We start from the raw sequence: 7,384 nt of genomic DNA, 5'->3' as shown, positions 1-7,384 counted from the left end.
AAAGGAAGAAAGAATGGTGGATGACATCAAGGGGTTTTGAGATGAAGAGAAAGGGAGAAAGAGTTAATATTGAATGGCTTCAGTTTTCTTAATAAAGTAAGAGACAAGGTTCTCAGTTTGTGGGAAGTAGTGGGGAGCATGGAATGGGAGAAGTATGAAAAGCTTGAGGAGGAAAGATAAGGTTTGGATTAGCTTCTGTGTGCTGTGAGATAAGGAGTCAATTAGGGAAGAATAAAAATTGCCTTGTTATATGGTAAGGGCCAGATTGAAGTGAGATAACATGAGTTTATAATCTACCTAGTCAGCACAGTTGTGAGATTTACTCTAGCTCTAATTTATGTAGTGAGATAGTTACTTAAGGTACTAAGGAATTAAATGACTTGCATGTAGTCATATAGTTAGCATTGGCTGAAAGAGAATTTGAGGGGCAGCTAGATGGCGAAGTAGATAAAACATCGGCTCTGGATTCAGGAGGACCTGAGTTCAAATCTGACCTCACACACTTGACACTTACTGTGTGGCCCTGGGCAAGTCACTTAACCCCAATTGCCTCACCCCCCAAAAAATAATAAATAAATAAATATAATTTTAAAAAGAGAGAATTTGAACCTATATTCTAACTCTAAATCGAACAAACTCTTTCCATTTTGGCATATTACCCAAAGAACAACAATAACAACAACAACAACAACAACAACAACAACAACAACGTGAGAACAAATAAGAGACGTCATCCCTTTTGACTTGTATGCAAACTAGAGTCGTACCAAAGATTCTTTCAGTCAGTCCATTGGAAGCTGAACTTACATCTCCAAATTTTTTGTTCAATTACAAAAAGCAGTTATTTTACCCATTTGTGCATGAATCCATAAACAGTAAGTAGAAAATAATAGTAATGGGATAGTAACTTGTCCCAGAACCATTTTTGTCTGAATTCCATTAAAAAGATGACGAGATGGGAAGAAACAAAAATGGGAAGAATGAAATGATAAAATCAATCTTCATGAAATTAGCCAAGAAATCTTGACAAAGAAGCATCAAACAAATGGCTGAACAAATTCACATGGAATTTTTTGTGGAAATAAATGGATAAGTTTATGAAGAAAATTAAGACAATTTAGAACCATGTCACTGCACCAGGGTAATCCTTATGTATGCTTGGCTTGGTACTCAATGCAGATTATGTAAGGAAATAGAAGAAACTTGTAATCTGGAAAAAGTCAACATCTATAGAATACCTAGTCAGATATAACTTGTGGATTAAATTATACATCAAAAATTTACTGTCTTTCATGGCGGGATGGATGAAAAGTCTCCTTACTACAGGGACAGGGACAGACCTCAAAACATCTTTTAGAACTCAGCCAATAAACTCTACTGGAATGATACCGTCATCACTGACAAAATTGTTTCTCAAATCACCTAGACATGATGCTACTCCATAAAAGCTTAAGAACCACACCAATAGTAGGTGATACCATACCAAATATGTATAATCTCTAAACTGCATGAAACATTTTTCAAAATTTAGAGACCTCAACTGGGTCTAGTAATCTATCTTACCCTGCAGGAAAGTAAGAGGGGAAGGGGATAAGGTGGGGAGGTGATAGAAGGGAGGGCAAATTCGGGGAGGGGGCAGTCAGAAGCAAAATACCTTTGAGGAGGGAAAGGGTGAAAGGAGATAGAGAATAGAGTAAATAACATGGGGAGGGAGTAGGATGGAGGGCAATTCAGTTAGCAGTAGTAACTGTGAAATGATGAGTATGATACTCTCAGAAAAACCTGCACTTAGATGAGCTGATTCAAAGTGCTATGTACTGTATACAAAGCAACAATAATATTGTAAGATGATCAGCTGTGAATGACTTGGTTATTCTCAGCAATGCAATGATCCAAGACAACTCTGAAGAACTTATAAAAAAAGTGATTCATCTCCAGAAAAAAGAACTGATGGTGTCTGAATACAGATTGAAGCATATTTTTTTAGTTTCTTTTTCTTAAGTTTTTTTGTTTTTTTTTACAACTTGACTAATGTAAAAGTGTTTTGCATAACTACACATGTATAACTTATATTGAATTGGATTCATTCTTAAGGGGAGGGGTGGGAGGGAGGAAGAGAATTTGGAGCACAAGTTTTTAAAAACGGATATTGAAATTGTTTTTACATGTAATTGGGGGAAAATAAAATTCTAAATAATTTTTTAAAAGTATAGAGACCTACCAGAAAAAATCAAAAGTAATGTGGGAACCAGACATGATTTCTTCCATGCTGTTTGCTACTCTATACTGAGAATACTTCCAATGAGCCTTCAAAAGATGAGCTTGCACTTTAATATTTTAATTCAACTATAAAAATAGTAATTTTATACAATATCCCAGAGAATATTAAATTTAAAAAGATTAATGGCAGGATAGGGACTTTCCCCAGGACCATTTCTACCTGTTCTTCATCAAGCAAGATGAGGATGACTTTCTGATGATGATGGTAGTGGTGGTAGTGGTAGTGGTAATGGTGGTGATTTTCATAAAAACAATAATAATGAAGGATTCATTAAGTATGTACTAACATCAGACACTTTTGAAGAGACATGGGAAGACATATAAACCAATGTAGAGTGAAGTGAGCAGATCAGAATAACAATTTATATAGTAACAACAACTGTAAAAAACAATAACTTGAAAAGCTGTAAGAACTAGGATTATTAATACAATGACCATTCATGATTCTGAAGTACTGGTAATGAAACATACTATTCATTATAGACAGCTGATTAATTTAGGTCAGTGGTGTCAAATTCTGCAGTCTACATACTGACTTAGAAAACTACAAATTAAAATAATCTTTGTTATATTTTATTTTTGTTTACTTTGTTAAACATTTCTCAATTACATCTTTTTTTTTTTTTTTTTGGTGAGGCAATTGGGGTTAAGTGTCTTGCCCAGGGTCACACAGCTTGTAAGTGTCAAGTGTCTGAGGCCGGGTTTGAACTCAGGTCCTTCTGACTCCAGGGTCAGTGCTCTATCCACTGCACTACCTAGCTGCCCCTCTCAATTACATCTTAATCTGGTTCAGATCTAGTTTTGTGGTCTGTTAACACCTCTGATGTAGAGTACCAGAATATGCCTGTATGTATATGTATACATACACAAATATAATAGCATATAGTATATATATATATATGTCTATAGTTCATCTATTTCATATATGTCTATCTTATCCATATTTATTTCTCTCTCTGCCTCTCCCTCCTCCTCCTTCTCTCTCTCTCTCTCTTTGTCTCTGTCTCTGTCTTTCTCCCCTCTAATTCTCTTTCTGTTTTGTTTGGGGTTTTTTTTGGTTTTTTGGTTTTTTGAGGTAATTGGGGTTGTGACTTGCCCAGGGTCCCACAGCTAGCAAGTATCAAGTGTCTGAGGCCGGATTTGAATTCAGGTCCTCCTGAATCCAGGGCCACTGCTCTATCCACTGTACCACCTAGCTGCCCCCCTTTCTTTTCTTTTTTTTTTTTTTTTCATTTTTTTGCGGGGCAATGGGGGTTAAGTGACTTGCCCAGGGTCACACAGCTAGTAAGTGTCAAATGTCTGAGGCCGGATTTGAAGTCAGGTACTCCTGAATCCAGGGCCGGTGCTTTATCCACTGCACCACCTAGCCGCCCCGCCCCCATTTCTGTTCTTTAGCAACAGACCACATCCCTGACCTTTCTGTGTGACATATACACATCAACTGTATACCTCTCCCCTTTTTCCCTACCCCATTCTTAAATCCTGGGTTAGCCTATGTTATTGGCCATAAGAAGGATCGTCTGAAAGAACAGGCTGGGTTCAGGGCAATGTGTTCTTACTGCTAGAGACACAGCTCAGGATTTCCTAGGTTAGGTACTTTTGTATATGAGAGGCCAAACTAACTATTGGAGGAGCTCCGGATGTCAGCAACTAGTATCACTGCTGGGTGGAAAATATAATTTAACTTACACCAGGGGTAGCATGTGAAAGAGCTATAATAGGAAAGAAAGGAAAAGAGCCCAGAAGAGATAAGGGGAGGCTATTATAGAGGAAGGAAGAAATGTGAAAAAAAAAAAGAAAAAATTAGTCCTGAGAAATGTTGTGATGTCCTGCATAATTCATGTGTTTCTGCAAACTCCTTTATTCTCCTAAGTGTACCATGCCCAAAGCTATTTAACAGGAAGAAAGACAATGCTGGGCCACACTGTACCCTACTCAGTGTGGTGGCTGTAGTAGGCACTTGATCATGCTTTTTGAGTGGACTTTTCACTTTCAGAGAAGACAACCAACCAGATGACATTTAATTGTTTAAAGGTGGTGGTTGTTATTGTCTGTTGTTGTTTTTCTCCCAAGCTCATCATCAGAAACTCCTTTGCAGGCCAGGATGCATACCTAATAAACCACTCCACCCTAACAAGTTGTGGAATACGGAAAGAAGAAGGCTTTTAAAAAGTCTCATTGGTGCCTTTAGTTATTTATCCTTCCAAATGTCTCCAGAAACCTGCTTTTTTTGAAAAAGAAAAGTAGTTAAATAGAACTGACCAGCATGTGACCCTAACATCTATGTGTGTGAATTGCCTCTCTTTCTGTCTTTGACCTGTGAATATACAAATCCAACAAACATACACATAGGAACATGCATATGTCTTGAGGAACCTGATTAGTAGTGGGATCCTAGGGTCAAAGAGAATGAATAGTTAATGAGTTTTCTTATATAATTTCAAATTATTGCCAAGGAAGCTGTGTGTGGGAGACCTAGCTAGCTCTGGCTCCCACCTCCCAGGGTTATTGTGAAGATAAAATGAGATCATATTTGTAAAGCACTTTCAAACCTAAAAACTCTATATTAATGCTAGCCACCATTGTCATAATTATTATTGTTACCTTCGAAATTTACCATCTGCATGGCCTTGGGCCAATCACTCCCTTTCTCTATGCCTCAGTTTTTTGAACTGTAAAATGAGAGGTCTGGACCACATGGATTCTTGAGAGCCGTGAGCTATGATCTGCATTGTTCAGAATGGTTGGACCAATTCACAGCTTCATCACCAGTGTATTAGGGTGCTTGTCTTCCTACAAGCCCTCGGAAATGGACCGTTCCCATCTGTTTTCTTGGAAGGGCCTGTTAAAAGCTCGTGTTGTCAGGTTTTGTTTCTTTTTCTTTAAGCTTGAACAATCAAATGTGTGAGACAAGGCGGAGGAGGAGGAGGAGGATTCAGAGTCAGAAAGGGGGTATCTGGTGTCTCTTAAATGATGGCAAATACCAGAGGTGTCATGTCCTTTTAAATATAATAGATGCTTTATTATGCTTAAATTAAATGCACATTTAGGGTGGCTCATTAAAAACCATTTCCAACCCAATGAGCAAAGCCCTAAGCTTTGGGCATTATTGTTGATCCAGAAAAAGAATTTCAGCTGATGGCACTTGCACATTTGATTCCTTCCTGATAAATGGCTCTGAGGAGATGTTACTGACCTTCTGAAGGCAAAGCCAATGAGGAGGGAGTAATGATGAATGGCTAAAGAAAGGATGACTTAATTCCTGAGCATCACTTGTCATTCTTAGGTCATCAGTTAGCTATTATGTAGGGGACTGAGGATTGATTGACACTGTTATTTTTTTCTTTTGCCTTTCATAGATTTAAGCTTAGAAGAGATCTAAGAAAACATCTAGTCTTACCCTCTTATTTTACAAATGAGGAAATTGAGGCTCAGGTTCGTTAAGTGACTTGCCTCCTCCCTGCCCCTCCCAACTCCCCCAGATAATACAGATTGTGTTAAAGGCAGGATTTGAACTCAGGTCTTCTGGCTCCAGCCATTGCTTTTGACACTGAACCATGTTGTCTCCTTTCAGTCAATGTTTTATCAAAATTGCTTCTGCTTTCAGCTGTGTCCCAGTCAGCCGTCCCCAAAAATCATGGATACAAGGTTGGGGGGAGAGAGAGAGAAAGAAAGAAACAGAGAAAGAAACAGAGAAAGAAACAGAGAGAAACACAGAGAGACACAGAGAGAGAGAGAGAGAGACAGGTACAGAGAGACAAAGACAGAGAGAATGGATGACGAATGGTTCAGTTCATCCTTTCCTCTGGTACTATCCACAGCCAGCCAAGATTCTTTCCATCATTGTAGTTATATTGGTAAATATTCCTGGCCATTGATTTCTTCTTCTTTTTTTTTGTTTTTGTTTTTGTTTTTGTGGGACAATGAGGGTTAAGTGACTTGCCCAGGGTCACACAGCTAGTAAGTGTCAAGTGTCTGAGGCCAGATTTGAACTCAGGTACTCCTGAATCAAGGGCCAGTGCTTTATCCACTGTACCACCTAGCTGCCCCCCCATTGATTTCTTCTTGAAATGCAATGTTTTGTTCCATATCCTCTTTTTTTTCCAGGGGAAAGCATGGACGCAGTCCCCCACTGCCACAAATTGTGCAGTTGAGTTTCCCGCAGTTGGGGAAATCACAGGGGTCAGCCCATCCGGAGTGCAATGGATAAGCCTCGACCTGGAGAAACCACCTTTGTAATCATGGAATCACCCCTGCCAGGTAAGTAACCCATTTCGTCTTCTAGTGAAGTCCTCCTTATTACCTCATTGGGAAGCAGAGGCAATTCTGGGTTCTTAAAGCATAGGCCAAAGGTGCACAAATTCAGACTGGTCCTACCAAGTTGGCAAGTCTTCAAGGACAGGCCTGGTGGCAAGTTGCATGTTGTTGTCCGATGCCCAGCCAAGATAAGCACCATCACAGGATTATAGGGTCCAGAATTGCTATTAGTTTTTATACAGATGGAAACTGAGGCCCAGAGAATTTAAGTGACTTCCCCAAAGTCATGCAGGAACAGAGGCCAGATTCAAAACCAGATCTTCTGGCTTCAAATCCATCACTATTTCTACTATGCCATACATTCTGTATGTCATGTGTGTGTTCCTCGTCTCCCCAACTAAACTGGAATATCTTTGGGAGTGGGAAGCATCCCTTATGGTCCTTTCTTTTGCACTATCTCCCACAGCCTGAGTGATCTCTGCCTGTTACGCCTCTCTCAGAGATGCACTAAGGGGTTGCCACTGCTATTTCTAGTAAGAAAGGATACTTTTCTTAGTGAATGGGCCTGTGGTAAGGAGGGAAGATACAGGATACTTTGCCTCCACCACTTCTAAAGGTAAATGTCCTGAAATACTAGTGAGAAGGCAGAGCAACCTGGTTCAACAGGAGGAAAACACAGATAAAATAATGCTTTGTCCTGCGATTGTACTGTATCACAAGTTAAAATGAAGACCTGAAAATCCTTGTTTATTAAAAAAAAAAATTTTTTTTTAGTGAGGCAATTGGGGTTAAGTGACTTGCCCAGGGTCACACAGCTAGTTAAGTGTCAAGTGTCTGAGTCTGGATT

The 7,384-nt window shown here is 39.2% G+C and overlaps 1 non-coding gene across 1 annotated transcript; it reads right to left on the bottom strand.

Moving 5' to 3' along the window:
• Positions 1-6,384: 6,384 nt before the first annotated feature.
• Positions 6,385-6,548, bottom strand: LOC122745036. The gene has a single exon (XR_006355335.1). It is a non-coding gene; the product is annotated as a U1 spliceosomal RNA (small nuclear RNA).
• Positions 6,549-7,384: the final 836 nt, after the last annotated feature.

This window comes from Dromiciops gliroides, chromosome 2 (genome assembly GCF_019393635.1).
Source record: "Dromiciops gliroides isolate mDroGli1 chromosome 2, mDroGli1.pri, whole genome shotgun sequence".
Classification (NCBI taxonomy): Eukaryota; Metazoa; Chordata; class Mammalia; order Microbiotheria; family Microbiotheriidae; genus Dromiciops; species Dromiciops gliroides.
Note: the sequence above shows the minus strand (reverse complement) of the source record. Positions and strands in the feature narration are given on the sequence as shown.